This window comes from Stegodyphus dumicola, chromosome 8, assembly GCF_044657685.1.
Source record: "Stegodyphus dumicola isolate Sdum_Otavi_A_Nest chromosome 8, ASM4465768v1".
NCBI classification, from domain to species: Eukaryota; Metazoa; Arthropoda; class Arachnida; order Araneae; family Eresidae; genus Stegodyphus; species Stegodyphus dumicola.
In genome coordinates this window covers 109422019-109439433 of record NC_140775.1, presented here as the reverse complement: position 1 = coordinate 109439433, position 17415 = coordinate 109422019, and the positions used below count along the sequence as shown (strand labels likewise).

At 33.4% G+C, this 17415-nt stretch overlaps 1 protein-coding gene across 1 annotated transcript in view; it reads right to left on the bottom strand.

The window, feature by feature from the left end:
- The window catches only part of LOC118187326 (dynein axonemal heavy chain 2-like), a 280776-nt gene that overhangs the window by 226587 nt on the left and 36774 nt on the right, over positions 1-17415 (bottom strand). The gene's annotated exons all lie outside the window — the stretch shown is intronic.

Below are 17415 nucleotides of genomic sequence, written 5' to 3'. Positions count from 1 at the left end.
TTTGTTAATGCATCAAAATGTCAATTCGCAACTAAAGAAATGAGATATCTTGGTTATAAAATTTCAGCTAAAGATATCGAGCCTGAGGATTCTAAAATAAAAGCAATAAAAAATTACCCTCCGCCAAAACACGGGGAAGAAACTTTCATCTTTTCTTGGAATGAGCTCGTATTACCATTCGTTCATTAAAAATTTCACCAATATCGTTGAACATTTGTAAAGCAAAACACGGCTTTTGAACAATTGAAAACAGCTATAATTAATGCCCAAGTTTTGAAATTCCCGGAAGGGGAGACGAACTTAGCAATCGCGGCTAATGCTTCAGATTCCGCCGTGGATGCAGTTTCAACGCAAAAAGGGCATCCCGTGGCATTTTTTATACGCAACGAAACTATACAACTAATGAACGAGAAACGTTAGCCGTGTTAATGGCAGTTCAGAAGCAAAATGTACACTGCTAGGACAACGGCTCGAGTTTGGCCAATGACAATCCAGATAAGGGTCACCATTAACTCCGCCCACATGAGTGATGTCACATTTCTGACGTTTGTTTACATTCTACTGTTCGGCGTTACGAAGTGCGTTCTTTGAATGAAAAACATTTTTAATCTGCAATGTAAATTTGCTGTAGTGATGCTATTTTTAAAATTTTTCTTTAGAGTATTATTTCCTTACTGTTCCAGAAGGAATATAAATTTATGTCTCAAACTTTACAAAATTTCTTTCTGTATGCGTGTGTATATATATATATATATATATATATATATATATATATATATATGTTTCATAAGAAAAATTAAATTTAATTTAAATAAATTAATTAAATTTAAATATAAATTTAATTAAATAATTCTTCGCGCCATTGCTGCAAGGAATGAAATTTAAATTTAAACAAATTAAATTTAAATTTTAACAAACACGTATAAAAGTAAAAAAGCAAATTTAAAGCAAAAAAAAAAAAAAATTTAATGTGTAAACATATAAAAGATTTAATTCTCGAACTAATCTACAATATCATTTAAATTCAGAAGCATAAGCAATTCAAGTGCAAAACCAATCCATGAAAATAAATTCACTAATTAAGCAAATTAAAATTAATCCAAACAATTTTTTTAAAAATGCATAAGTGAATGACTGTTGAGCAGGCAGGAGACAGACTTATCAAGGGGAAATTGCCTCCAAACCTAACTCTTCAATCATTCAATTCGTGTTTCGTCATTCATGCAGGCAAGAGTAAAAGTCAAAACCAAAAGTAAAAAGTGAAGAATGTCCAAAAAGAAATACCAATAAAGTGGTACCCTTAGAAATTAGCATTTAAGAATTAAAGTTTTAAAAGGAAAATACTAATGTAGTCTTTTGAGAAACAAGTAAAGTCAAGTATTAAATTAAACTTTTTAAAAAAATTAAATTAAAAAAATGATTTTTTATAAAAAATAATCTAGAAACTAATATATTTTAAAAACCCTTGTCTACAGAAACCTCCCCGACACGAATATGCATATCAATAAAAGGAATTAAAAAAGAACTAGGCATAATCCATATAAACCAATAAGAAACATAAAGAACTAATTCACAATTTTTAAGAAAGAAATATATACTTAAAAATAAAATTTCATATCTAGAAAATACTTAAATACTACATAAAAAATTTTAAAAAATACTTAAAGCAAGTAAATAGTAAGTTTTAATTCTAACTTACCTACTAAATGAGCGTTGGGGTCTGCAAAAGTGTTTTAAAAGAGAAGTAAGTGTGTTCTTCATATTAATTATATAGATACTAATTCAGAAGTCAAACAACAAAAATCAGCGTTAATTTACAAAATTTTCACAGAACTAGTTTCGATGGTTTTACCGAACCATCATCTTCAGCTGCAAAACCGCAAATGAACAAGATAGGAAATAATGTTTAGATAAGATAAGAAAGCCTGGACAAGAATAAGCAAGTGGCGCCATCTGTTGGCGAAACCAGAACTAAAACATAATTTCTCTAAAAGCCGAAGGCAAATTTGGATTGGAATTAGGATCGTTAACTAGAACAGAAAGATTTTTATGAATGTGAAATGCCTCTAGAAAATCCAGTTCTCCAATGGAAGATGTTTTTTGAATAATTTTGGCAGCAGAAAAATTGAAAGTGTGATTTTCGGACCAACAATGTTGAGCAACAGAAGACTTCTGTGTTTCCTTTTTTCTAACATATGCCTCATGTTCTTTGACGCGAAATTTTAAGGCTCTCTTAGTTTGGCCAATGTAAATTAAACCGCACTGGCAAGGAATCCTATAAATACCCCAGGAATTCATATCCGGAATGGGGTCCTTGAGTATAGAAGTTGGAATTTTATTGATGGGAGAGTAAACAACCCGAAAGTGAAATTTCTGCAAAATATGTGCAACTTTATAGCTAATTGATGGAAAGAAGGGAATGACAACAGAATTTTTATAATCTCCTAAAATAAGAGTGTGGCTTTTAGTGTGTTGAGATGAGAATTTTTTAACTGCTTGTTTAATAATGTTGGGTGAAAAGCCCCTGTCAATAGCTATTGCTTTTAAATAATTTAGTTCTTCATCAAGGGCTAGTTTGGAGGAGCAAACTTGAAGAGCACGGAAAACATAGGAATAAAATGAAACTAACTTTTGTTTAGTCGGATGACATGATTTAAAGTGTGGTGGAAGGCAAACCGATGAAGGTTTACGGTAAACTGTAGTACTGAAGTTGGATGTGTTACGTGTGACCAGAATGTCGAGAAACGGAAGAGAATTGCAAGTCTCAAGTTCAAAAGTGAACTGAATAGCAGGATCAATAGAATTCATTGTTGAAAGAACTCTATTTAAATCATCTTTATTACCTTCAAACAGGGTAAAAGTATCGTCTACGTAGCGGAACCATGCCGGGAAGTTTAAAGTTTCAAATAATTTTGATTCATAATAATGCATGTAGATATCAGCCCCCTCAAATTTTGGGAGAGCATATAGATTTGCTAATCTATTGTAGCTAGATGGTTGTGAAATTTGCAGTTTCTTATGAAATGCTTTTAGTTTTTCTGCAATAACATTTTCTTGTACATTGGTGAGTTTGTAAGTAATGGCATTATTTAGTTCAGTATTAATTAATGAGACATAAAAAAATTTTCATATTATGCTAAAATTATTATTGGCTTTGTCAATTTTGGTGATTATGAACTGCCTGCTCAACAGTCATTCACTTATGCATCTTTAAAAAAATTGTTTGGATTAATTTTAATTTTCTAAATTAGTGAATTTATTTTCATGGATTGGTTTTGCACTTGAATTGCTTATGCTTCTGAATTTAAATGATATTGTAGATTAGTTCGAGAATTAAATCTTTTAAATCTTTTATATGTTTACAATTTTTTTTTTTAATATTTTTTTTTCTTTAAATTTGCTTTTTTAATTTTGGCTTTCATGTGTATACACACACATGCATATATTTTCAATATATAAACATATGTGAAGTATATGTATCAATATATGTGTGTATATGCATATAAATATGAGTGAGTGTGTGTATTCATTTTTCAGGATGTCAGATTTCTAGTGAATAATCTAGAAAGCTTTCTCTGAATTTTTCACATCATCACATTCAATTTTTTTAAATAATTAAGGTGAATGTATTCTGTATTCATATTTAATATTTCTGCACAACTTGATTTAACACTTAAAAATGCATTTATTTAATTTTGGATAAGGTGGGATGTGAATTCCAGCAGTATATTATTTTTAATAGTAGAATAATTTCCCTAAAGAAGCTTTTGTTTGTTTTTACTTTTTAATTCCTTTAAAAGAAAATTACTTAATAATATTAGAAATAATTAATCTATTACTCCTTACACATGTCTTAAATATGTTAATGGAAATTTTCATTCAATAGCTTTATAAATTTATTTTATGCAGTATTTTAATTTAATAAGAACTAGTATTGATAAATGAATTTCTATTGCTTTCCTTATACATTTAGTTTAGAATTCAGTTTTCAGTGCATGTAATTATTCTCCTTCATGGCCCTCCACGCACAGCCCAAAAGCGGCTGACTGGAACGCTGATAGTTCGATTTGAGTTTGATTCCAGGTGGATAGGCTGGCTGCATGAGCACTTACCTGGTTTTCCACATGTGTAAACAGGGTTCGTACACATTTCTGCACAAGGAAATTAAGTACTTTTAAGGACCATTAATGAAAAAAATTAAGGACCTATGAGGAAATGGGAACTGAATAAATTGAACTAAAAATATTATATCTATGCCTGAACGTGAGTAGGATGCATTATTATTAAACATAACTTAATTAACATAATCATTAATATTTTGAGAATAAAATTAATTTTATGAAATTTATCAAGTAGCATTAAATATTTTACACTCATAATAACTGGACATATCTGAAAGAAGATAAGTGACATTTTAGTTACGTTTTACTAACAGTTAGCTTTTTTTTTTTTTTTTTTTAATGTCTCATTTTGTCACATACTTGCTCAGTCTAGAGGTTTAGTAAATAATAAATAGATTTTAATGTCAAGCAGCATAGGTTAAAATGAGCATTAAAATCAGAATCAGCATAATTCATAACAAAAGACTGGCTGTTGTCACCGCTCCTGCTCGCCTATAGAGAGACCTGCTGATTAGAACAAACCTGAAAGGCCTGATGTAGGCACAGTTAGCAAGTTTTGAAAGTTAGCTGACCTCTGTCTGACGCTGTTAGTGTTGTAGCTTTGTGTAGAGTTCCATAGGTTGTATGGCTCACCAGCGGCCGAGCGGTAAAGTCGCTGAACACTGGTAGTTCGGTCCGAGGTTCGAATCCCGCAAACGGGCTGGCTGCATGGGCGTTTTCGTGGTTTTCCCCATGTGTAACGTGTATACGAGTCAGTTTCCCTTAGAAAGTCCTCCACGAAGGCATCCCTCCCCTTAGGCAGATAGCCCTCGTGTGCTTTGCCATAATTAAATACACCAAATACACACCAGAGGTTGTAACTCAGTTAATATACTTTAAGGTTCTATTAAGCCACTAAATCATTAGCGGTGATAAGTTGTTTTGCATTAAGTCTCACGAGATGCAAAGAATAAGTTTCACATGAATTTTTATATTTTTGTGTTTTACCTTGTGACCACGGTAAAGGTTTAACACGTAATTTACATAATAATAACTGTACATATCTTTGAAGAATAATTTTCTTTCTCTTTACATATTGAGTTTTTTTTTTTTTTTTTTTCCAATACGTTTCCCTTTCCTATAACTTTTAGTAATACGAACATTCAGAAGAAATATGAAATACATATGGTAAAGTCTGGTCACAGAGCTGGTGTGGCATAATTTTTAGAATTTAGGGACACACTGAGCAACAAAATCTAGAAATGGCAAAACTTTTAGAATTTAGAGCACGCATTGGAAGCAGAATTTAGAAAGGCACCAGGCAGCAGAATTTAGGATCCACAGAGATTGCGTCAGGTGACAAAATGCCTAGCGCCAGCTCTGCGTATGATGCATTAAGACATATTAGATGAATCTTTTGAATTGTCAGCTTTCAATTTCATTATTGATAAAAAAAAATTATTTTTATAATGCTTGTATCTAGTGAAAAGTAGAGAAAATAAAGGGAAGATAAAAATGCTAAGAAAGCGATTCTAGAATCAGAAGTAAAACATTCAACTATTTATTATGTTTTCAGTGTTCTTCCAGATGTTCTTCAAAATGTAAGAAACTACGTGTTATTACCATGGAGACATTTTTCATTTTGTCACATTTTCTGGAATCTTTTAAAATCGTTGGTCTATAAATATGCCTTAAAATCTTTTTAAACTTTCCAAGCTTCAATTTCTAAAATCCTACAGAAAAATTACCCCTGCCAATTCTGTAACAGCAAAAAGCCAGAAATGTTTTTTTAAAAAATCGGAGGAAAAAAGTGTGAAATTAATTTTATAGAGAAAACTGATGCGTTTTCTGAGAATTCTGATCATTCTGAGAAATGGGAAAAATTCTTAACATGAAAAAAATTAAAAAGACATTTTTAATTAATTACATAGCTATTTTGCTTTTGCTAAAAAATGTTTTGTAAACTGTGCTGAATAGCATTATTCCTTGCTTATTTTTCATATTCAAAAAATTGTATAATATGTGGCCAAAATGAAACTTTATACTATGACAGTGAAAAATAAAAATGCTTTATTTTAATGTTATTTCTTAAGTATAATTCCAATATTTACCATTATTTTAATGAAATTTATCAACCTTAGAATGTTTTAAAAAATCGTCGAAAAATTCCCAGATTTCGGAATTAAAAATTTTCTATAGAAACCAATTTTAAAATCGCCAAAATGTTCATAATCGCAAAATTTAGAATAATAGAATAAAAGAAAAATAAAAGAATTCACATCCCCAAAAGCGGCAAGTTGTTTGAGAGCTCTTCATTACAAAAAATGAAATAATTTTGAAATTCTTATGTTTCACTTCTTGCTCAGAAACTCGAGAATCTTTTGAATTGTCAGCTTTCAATTTCATTATTGATAATTGATTGAGTATCCCACCATTATTTATATTACAAATAGAAACAAATTATAATTCATGAACCCATTCAAAAATTAGCCATATTTGTCAGTGAATGGCCAAAAATATTCCTGCAAAATGCTAATTCACACCCAAAACTGCAGTCGTAAAAACAGACAGAAATTTCAGATGATTAAAATTAAGGACCTTCTGTCAATTTTGGCCAAAATTAAGGACTTTTAAGGAACAAAAATCAATTCCGAAAATCTTAAGGACTTTTAAGGACTCTTAAGGATCGTACGAACCCTGGTAAACATGGATATGAGGTTTTTTTTTTTTTTTTTTTTTTTTTTTTTTTTGCTTAGAAAACACTATTTTCCACAAGGACATCCCTCCCACATAGACCTGGCATGCTTACCATAATCAAATAAACCAAACCATCCCTCCAAGCAAAACAGCTCCTCAATAGAAATTCTTCATATCTGTCAAGCAAATGACATTCACTAATGTAATATATTGTCATCATACACACTATATCAAACTCGGAAGTTCTTATTAATTATGCTTACAGGAACAAAGTACTTAATACCAGATATTTTGTTGATTAATTTGCATTTTTAGAAATAGTTAAATAAATTTCTTACGTTTAATAAATAGAGTGAAACCTCTCTAAAATGACCACCAGCAGTTCTACATGATTTTAATTTTGTGTAATACACATTACACATGGGGCAATCTTGTTTGTATACACATTACACATGGGGAAAACCATGAAAACGTCCATGCAGCCAGCCTGTTCGCGGGATTTAATCCTCAGACCGAACTACCAGTGTTCAGCGACTTTACTGCTCGTCGCTGGTGGGCATTTTTTTTGCACGGAAGGAAGTGTTTCCTAAGTGTAAGACATAACATATTAGTCTAAATAGTCCATGTTAAGATTTGATCTAGGAAATGAATAATGTTGAAGCTGAAATTAAAATTATATAAATTTGAATGTCATGCATGTAATGTGAATCTCAAATATAGTTCCGTGCGATGTGATCTTTTTAATGCTCTGGTATATTGATATATATATATATATAAATTTTAAATACAGCATGAAATCTTATATTTGAGTGAAAAATGTTAGACATACGAGAAAATAAATATATGTTTTCTTCACATATTATGGAATATTCCTTCCTGACTTAAGGGAACATGAAGTTACAGAATTTCAAATCCACTAGAAAAATGTATGATAGTCTCAAGTTTGACAAAAGATCCTTTGCTCAAATTATAATCGGCTTTGGGGCTTTGGAGAATATAGATGCTAATTAGAAATGCGTGCTAAATACGAGGCCATTGCCATCCACATAAATGCACTGTATTAATTTTAATACTGTTTAGATTCTTACGTATTATTATACGTACTTAATATGTCAAAATGTAAAATTTAAAATGTTACTTTAAGCTAAATTTTTTTTAATCCATTCAGTTTTGGCTTATGTAAGTTTTACTGTATTTAACTAGATGTAAAGAACAATAAACACACATTCAAGGTATGTTTCCTGGAAATAAAAGTATACTTATTGGATTCAATTCAGCGTTACACCTTAGAACAGGTAATGATACCTCATTGTTAGGCATTTTCGATAGTCTTGAAATATCATAACTGGTAACATATCTTACTAAATTCAGTTCTGCTAAATTACGTTCAGCATCATTTAGCATTTGCAGTTTTATAGCTAAATTAGATTTCAGTAGGTCTATTACACTAAGCACTTACAGTTATTCAGTATTATTTTCTTTGCATTTTAGAAAAATAATGAACTTCCTTTCTAAGAATGCATACTGAGCAATGAAAATTCCAAATATGATATATGCTTTACCAGAACCATAACCGTCAGTTAATAGTGATTTAATCTTCATAGATAAGCATATACAATAGTCTTGAAATATCAGAGCTGGTAGCATATCTTAAATATATTCAGTCCTTATTAAATAACGTGTTCTTCATTTAACTTGAGTAGTTTCACAGCTAAATTACACTTCAATATGTTCATTAGACTGAACCCACTTCTTCATCTTTATACTCTTTACGTTCTAATAATAAAATGAAGTTTATTTCTAAGAAAGGATATTGAATGCAGTAAAGAAATCAAAACACAGTTAATAATTCTGTAAATATTCAAATAGATATATTATCAGGTTCAATGTTCCGTCTAACCTTCTTCGGGAACATGCAAGGACCTGACTCGGAACAGAGAGCTTACTAAAGCTATGTTCAACAATTGTGGGAAGTAGACAGGATACACAAGAAGGGTATACAAAACCCTTTATTTTTCTCTATTTACAATAACTTCCGTACTTCGGAAATACACAGACCCGCTACTTGGGGTCAAAACGTAAAAGTATAAAAATAAAACTAAACTCTAATTTAACTTTAAAATAATAAACGTGGAAGATTGGCCTTATATTAACAGGAAGCCGTATGTAGTACAGAGAACTGTGAACACTACAATACGTTTAAAAATTATAAAGAGGATTAAAACCTCTAGCCTGGAAGGCAACCAGCAACTGAGTAAACTTCTAAGGTAAGCGGCCTGCTTCGACTAATTGCTTCCTCTCTCTCGCTTGGCAAAAAGCCACAACTTAAATACTTGGCGTTCGCCAGACAAACTTTGCATAAATACTTTAACGCCTATAATTCTGGCCGGAAGTAGAAAATAAGAAGTGATAGTAAAGATTTAAAATAAAATAAACGTTAGTAAAACTTAAGATCCTTACAATATATGAAATGTATTTTAAGGATTTCTTGACACACACTATGTTAATTCATTGCAATGGTAACTGGTGGCATTTTGATTCAAAATATTTACTGCATTAATTACTGACACAAATTAGCACTTGGTTTCACTAACTTAACATTAATTTCACTTGGTTTAATTCTCGCAGGTACATTTTATATAGTAGATGATTTAAGTCATTATCACTTAAAAGTTTCTGATTATCAATATGCAGAATAATTTGTAAACCACACTTTACATGCATCTTCCAGTCATCAATAACTTCCATCCGATTAGATCTAATTTTGTATTTGGAACAGTAGAGTAATCCTTAATATTCCGAAACAAACATTAAATCATTATATACAGATATATACGCATATATATAAACACTTTCATTTCGAAAAACTAAATGTACATTCAAAGAACGCACTTCGTAACTCCGAACAGCGGAATGTAAACAAACGTCAGAAATGTGACATCGCTCATGTGGGCGGAGTTAATGGTGACCCTCATCTGGACTGTCATGGGCCAAATTCAAGCCGTTGTCCTAGCAGTGTACATTTTGCTTATATGCTTCCAGTTTTATTAATGGGAAAGAACGGGTTACAATCTATTCATACAGTCGGGCCTGAGACTCGGAGCGTGACGGTGCGTAGTTCCCCTCGCTCTCTGCTACGTTCTGATTGCATTTCTGTTCAGTACCAGTGTTATCACATAGAAAGTTTTCACATATGTCTTCAGTGACCGACGTGTTGTAAAAAAAGGCCTTAGTACCTTTGTACTGATTTAATTTTATTTTTCGCGACTTCGATAATTTACAAGTGTGAACCAAGATGGCTTTTCTGCTGCAAATGTTTAAAGAATTCGCCAGGCTCGGAGAACTCAAGAAAACTTCTACCCTAAACCCTGATGAAGCGCTTACGCTAAAGTTCCTGGCCAAGATTATGTTCTTCCTGAGGGATGAGGGGACCGACTTTCAATCCATGTGTTCAGGCTTCAATCCTCAGGATTTCCCGAAGCTGCATTCAGAGGAACAAGGACAGGAAGATATGGAGTTTCAAGAAGTCAGAAACAAAAGGCCGCGCAGCCCCATCAACGGCGATACGGAATCTAAAGCCGAATTTCAGAACAGCAGATATTCTGTCCTCCACGACGAAAGCGACGATAATCACGAACTGGAAGATGAATCCTCTTCAGTGATTCCTCAACCTAATAAAAAGCAGAAGAAGAAAAAACAAATTAAGCATAAACTTTCGGAATCGGCTAAAGAGGTAATTTCATTTGGAGGGCAAGCCAAGTGTAATTTACAGGAAAGCATCCCTGCTCCCAAGCCCGTAACGACGGAGAACGCCACGACCGCGCCAGCCAGTCAGGAGAGCCCCAGCGAAGTCACCGTTCAACCGACCAATACAGAAGCTTCACAGGATGATGTTACAGATGGATTCCAATAATCGCAACGTAAAGCTAAAATCCCGCCGATTACGGTGAAAGATGCTGATATTACATGGAAGCAGCTAATTAAGCTGTTAGACTACCATAAATGCCAGGATTATAATGCAAGCATGAAGGGGAATTATCAGTTTGACATAAAAGTCTCGACGACTGATTCCCACAGGCAAATTACTGCTCTCTTCAACAGGAAAGGAATAAAATACTACACGCATGTCTTACCAGACGAGAAAAAGATTAAAGTGGTAGTAAGAAGCATACCTTCCTCTCTGCCGGTTGATGTAAGAGAAGCTCTTATTGAACTTAGATATCAAGTTGAGAACGTGATGCAACTCACACGACGCAGAGGCCCGGACATAGTTAAAATGCCCTTGTACTTGGTCTTTCTCCCTCGTAACGACAAAAGCAGGACAATTCATCAGCTTGAATATTTAATGCGTCTCAGAGTGAGTGTTGAGACATATAAAGGAAGAAGAGGCCCTATCGCTGCCAGGGTTTTTATCATGCACAAAGTACATGCAAACTCCCGCCTCGCTGTGTGAAATGCGGTGCCGATCATGAATCCAGGGAATGCACAAAACCCAGAGACGCATCCCCCACTTGCACAAATTGTGGACTGCAAAATAAGAGACTTTTCTCAGAGCGGGTTATAACTAACAGCTCCCAGATGCAAAGTGCCAGAAATTCCGCGGATATTTCAAAACTTAATAAAAAACTCACAGAAGCCAAAGAGGGGATTGCTAAGCTCACTGCTGCTCTAAATATGCTTAAGGACTTACAACCAACTAAATTGGTTGAAAATGTAGTCAGGCCTCAATCCAGCCAAAATGAATAATTTTTCTCGCAACTCGAATACACCGGTCAAAATCATGCTGTGGGATGCACAAAATTTAACTATGAAACTTCATGAATTCCAGGACTTTGTCAGAAGAGAGGATGTGGATATATGTTTAATCACGGAAACTCATGCTACTCAGAGTAAAAAAATCTTCGTATGGGCAAACTTTTCCTTTAGATGCGATAGATGGCGCCACCAGGCCGGTGGCGTTATCATTTACGTGAAAAGATCGTATGAGGTTTGTTTGATTAAAACAGACAACTCTAAGGCGTTTAAGGTTCAAGTAAAGTTTCCCAGGCTTGGAAAAATTAACTTTTGTGCAATATATAACCCTCCAGACAATCAATTGACGGATTCCTTAATGAATTGCTTCTCAGCGAAGAACCCTGTATAATTGGGGGTGATTGGAACTCAAAACACGTGGATTGGAGCTGTCACTGTACAAACAGGAATGGCAAGATAATTCATAGTTATGTGTATAATCACCCAGTTTATTTATTCATCCCTGAAGAAGCCACCTACTGCCCGAGCATCCCAGGCCGGCGTCACGATATTCTATACTTTTTCCTCTCAACGGATAACATACCTATTATCGTTGAGGTGCTTGCTGATCTTTCATCAGATCACGTTCCTGTTACAGCTAGAATAGGTGGAGCTCCTGTAACGTCAGTACACCCGTGTCGGGTGAAAGAAAGAGAGGTTGTCTTTTAAATTATTTATTTGATAAACTAAAATAGATTTCTTGATTAAAACATAAAAATAAACTGATCATTACAGCTCTAAATCATACAATATCCGCTAACGCAGATTGGACGCAAAAAAGCGTCCTTTTTTACTGCAGTTACAGCATAAAAAAAAAAAACTATTGTTCCACGGAAACCACTGGCGTGGTTCAGAACGTAAAAGATGCGTCCTGTCACCTCAAAATCACATGAAGATCTCTTACACAAAGATTTCACTCGTTTTGTTATCTGCGAAGAGAAACATAATTAGTTCCTTGTGTCCGGAAACTCCCAGGCGGTTTTTTATGCAGTCCTGCTTTTTGCAGGTATGGTCCATTTCGTTCGCGAACAAACAGGAAGTTATAATTCAGCACCTGTGTCCGCGGGGGTGCTAGTATCTGTATCGTCACAACCTCTTTTCTCCCCGGGGGGCGGGGGTTTTCAGAACTCCAATTCCTGGTAGCTACCACAGCAAGTTTTCAAAGTAAACTAATTAGCAGTTATTAGGATTAATACATTTTACAACAACACTGGGCTAAGTACCAAGGATAAACATAACAAGAACTATATTGAGGCCAGTAAAAAAACAAACATATAATTAACATAATACTGAGAAATAAACTTAATTATACACATACAAATAAAGAACGTATAATTTTCTGAAAAATGGAACATACAATATACAGTCCTAAGTTTAATATTAATTATATACGAGTATCTAGCCAGGCTGAAAAGGGGAACCTTGCAGATTTTTAATTTTCCGTTTGTGATAAACTCTCAATGGTAACCCAACACCTGGATGAGAACTACTACATTTGACCTCAAAATAAACATGTACATTTAATTGGGCTTTAACATCAGAAAAAACCACTTCATTACAAGTTGGATTTACATCATTCATGAAGTAGCTATATTTAATCCCCTTTTACCGTTCAGTATCAGGCACTAGTATAGATAAATGATAAACTGGGGATTCTTCTACTTTCCTTTGTAAATTTACACTATTAGGTGTCTTGGGCAATTCTCCTACGGAATTTCTAGGCATTCGCAAACCTCCCGAGTCTGGTTGGTACGAAACGTCATTTAGCTTATCTACAGTTTCTTGTTCGTGCCGAACCGAAAAGGTAATTCTTAACTTGTACACCTTTCCCAAAGAATTACTGTGATCGTTTAACGCGACTAAGTCACAAGATGGCTTTACAACGTCACTTTTCTTTTGTAGGTCCGCTATAAAAGAATATTTTATTGTAGGCAGTGATAGTTCATTCACTTTCGTTTCAGGCAGAAAGAAATTTGTTTTCTCTATCCTTTGTGTTTGAGACAAGACTTTACCCCTTTCTATAATGAGGGGAGAAACTTCGCTTGAGGGTTCGAGTTCCCCTCGTTCAGACTCCAGTGGACAACTTTTCCCCATTTCATTCTTTGATTGACTCGGAGCTCGAATACCTGTTTTCACCTGAAAGAAAAGTTTATCGTGTTGATCAACGGCTAATTTTTCGGCGGTTCTGTTTCTTAACAGATAATGTTCCAATTCATTTCGAGTGACCGCTGCTTTTGTTGTTACTTGGCCAAAAGTTCCTTCTATTGTAACGTTTGCTAAGGGTACACAAATCGGGGCCTCATCAAACGGGTGTTTTACCCAAACAGTCTCGCCCGTCAGCATCGAAGGAGTGAGATATTTATTGCAAATTACGTCAATGCATGACCCGGTATCTCTCAAAACTGGAAGATCAAAACCGTTCACTTTAGCCATCGTTAGATACCGGGATAAACAATCTTCTTCAATCTCCTGGACTCTATTTACAATAAACGGAGTTTTGAGATCCTTTTTAATTTCCGGACATTGAGGCCTTAAGTGTTGGGTTGAACCACAAGAATAACACTTAATTGGTCTTCTCATATCAAATTTACGCTCATCCTGATTCCGGAGATGTTCCTTTCTGTCAGAGGCATATCTATCTTCCCCTCCAGACTGGTGATACTTTTTCGGATCCCTCTAATTTAAATTATTTGTATTTCTCCTTTGTGACTCCGAACTATGAACAGGAGAGATCTTCTTCCGGGGTTCACGCACATTTTCATATTCTTCAGTATTTCCGCTAATTTCTCTGGAGTCGTTATCTTCGACCATTCGTCAATAACATGTTGCCGCACTTCGGCATTTACACGACGCTTCATTTGGTCCGTTATCATGAGCTCCTTTAAAAGTTCAAAATCCGTAACTTCCAAACCTGCAATCCATTCTTCAAAGTAATTCCTTAATTCAAAGGCAAAATCTCTCCAAGTGGTTTGGGGGTGTTTCTGAGATTGCACAAATGTGATGCGAAATTTTTCTGGACTAAGTTTGAACCTTTTAAGCAGTATCCCTTTTATATAAGCGTAATCATAAGCCTGCGGTTCTGGTTCTCGCATAATCAGCTGAACTATGTCAGTTGGCAAAATTGTCAATAAAACCGAAACCCATTCTGATTGGTGAAGATTCGCACGCTTTGCTTGGCGCTCAAACATGACTAGATACAAACTGATATCGTTCTCTTCAGGATCAAATTTTGGCATCATTTTTTTTAGATCGTATCGGCTTTTTTTTTAGTCCATTTTCTTCATTCACACCATTTCCAGAGTCATTTCCGTTAGCGGCTAGTAAACGTAACTTGGATAATTCAAATTCCATTTCTTCTCTTCTAATTCTATCCTGCCTCTCTTCTTCTTCCTTCCTAATTCTCTCCTGCTCCTTTTTTTCTCTCTCAAGCCTCGTTGAAGTGATATTTTCTAACAGGCCTTTCACTAGTTCCTCCTCATAGGATTCATTTCCCATAATCAGCTGCCTTAAATCCAATATCCTAAGTTCAGGGCTACCTTTTTCCCCTAACTCTTCAGCCAAGGATTTAAGATCCTCTTTCCTAACTTTTGCTAAGAATGCCATGATATAACCAAAATTATGATCCTAACAATTTTAGCTCCCTCACACTACAGATACATACAATTGATTTAAACAGATATCATTTTCACAAGAGAGAGTAAAAATTAAACTTTTATAATTTTTTTTCACAACCTATTTTACAGATGTTAGACAAAAACAAGACAGTTTACACTATAATATGCACATTATGCATTCAAAATTAAAAACAAAAATTGTCTACTTGAGGATGTATGAAACTACAAATAATATTATCCTCTGAAAAGCTTTAAATTCAGTTGCGTAAAACACACTTGCTTATGATAATACAATATACTTTCCTCAAAATTTGGGATATATTTAAATATGCATTCAGAAATACAATAAATTACACAATACCTATCCATATGCTAGTAATTAACATTAATATGACAACAGTTAAAAGGAAAGATACTGGGGCTTTACTGGGGGTTTAATTTTAAGTTTAATTCTTGTTAGTTGAGTTATCGCTCGAGCCAGGCGTAGTTTGGTAGCGTCAAGTTGACGCGCTGTGAATTTTTATAGAATCTTAATAAAGGGTTCTTTTAACCCTTCTCCTGTCTGGTTCCTGCATTTACTTCAGCTGCTTTACTAAAAGCTCAACAAATAGATATTACAAGATAACAGATCATCTTAATAAAAATTAACACAGATTTGTGTTCTTTGTTTTAGTTTTTATTATATCATATTAAATTCATTTAAATATATATGGCCATCTGTTTTTTTAGAGATAGCTGAGTCAACATACCTCATAATTCAGATTTCATTGCATCTACTTTTGATATAATGCAGTTTTTATACTTGATAAAATCTAAATGTAGTGTATGATGCTGTTCTCTGAATGCTGCGTTTATGTGAGCTCTTGGTTTGGTTTATCTGTTTTGCGTACGGGCTGTTTTTTACAAGAATTTTATATCCCTGAAAAGCGCTTCGCTTTAGGAATCGATAGAAACATATTTCAAAATGATCGGATGCGTCGTTCTCAGGATGTCTGATTTTTAAGTTCTTCAAAATTGTAGGATTATCGTTTAAACAACCTCAATAGTACTTTGTATTATCATTAAGATAACATTTTAACGCTTCTTTTGAAATAGTATAATAGATATTTATAATTCAAAATTGCAATATTATATATTGATTTTTATATAGCTGAAAAGCTTGAATTTTTATCTTTCATTTTATATAAGTTTTGTCATAAAATATTTTATATTATGTAAGATATCAAATTTTAATCAATATGTATTTATAAATTATAATAGAAAAGCCATTGTTGTTCAAATTTCAAACTTCAGTCCGATTTCATATAGCACATGCAGGAAGGATTTTATCATAGTTAGCACATGAAGGATTTTATCATAGTTTTGTTAATTTTTTTATCATTTTTAATACTGATATTTATTTTAAAATAATAATATTTAAAAAGATTCAAACACCTCAACTTTTAACAGTTCATCTGTAATAATATATTATAATAATAAATAATCAGATGTTTTATTAACTCTAGTCTGAGTACTGTTAAGCACGAATTACTAAATTAAAAATATTAAAATAATATATTTAGCAACTGTACTTTATTATATGATTAATATAATGATTAATATTGAGTGATATAAGAGAATATTCATATAAGAGATAATGATATAAGATATATTGACATAGGATTGATATTGAGATTGAGGCTAAATCGCAGAATAGGCTGCATCAGTCGATGCTGTGTTTACTTCTCTTATGCTTGGACACGCCTTTTTATGACGTAATAGTGGTTACACCTCTTCTTCAAAACAAGTTATAAGTATGCTATAGCTTCGTATTTAAAGAAAACTTAAATTATATTTTAACTGAGTTGAAATGGTAGGTTTATAATGTCCTGCGCGAGATTTTTTAAATTATAAATCTACTTTTGTGTGTTGTGTGGTATTGTTAGCATTTAACGCAACGAATTATCTCTCAGAAATGTATTATTAAGATACCAAACGATTGAAAACGATCATTAGCAAACGATTGAAAATATTGAATGCATGAATTAAAAATTATAACCGTAACTTCTGAAAATACAGAAAAGAATTCTAAAGAATGTTTTGATTATTCATGAGTGTGTCTAATTCGGTGCTTACTGCAAAACGGAAGAGTATCTGAATCTGGATTTCTTTTATCAGTTGGAGCGAAGAGATAAAAAACGCGTTATTGAGTGGTGTATGGAGAGAGGTTTGAT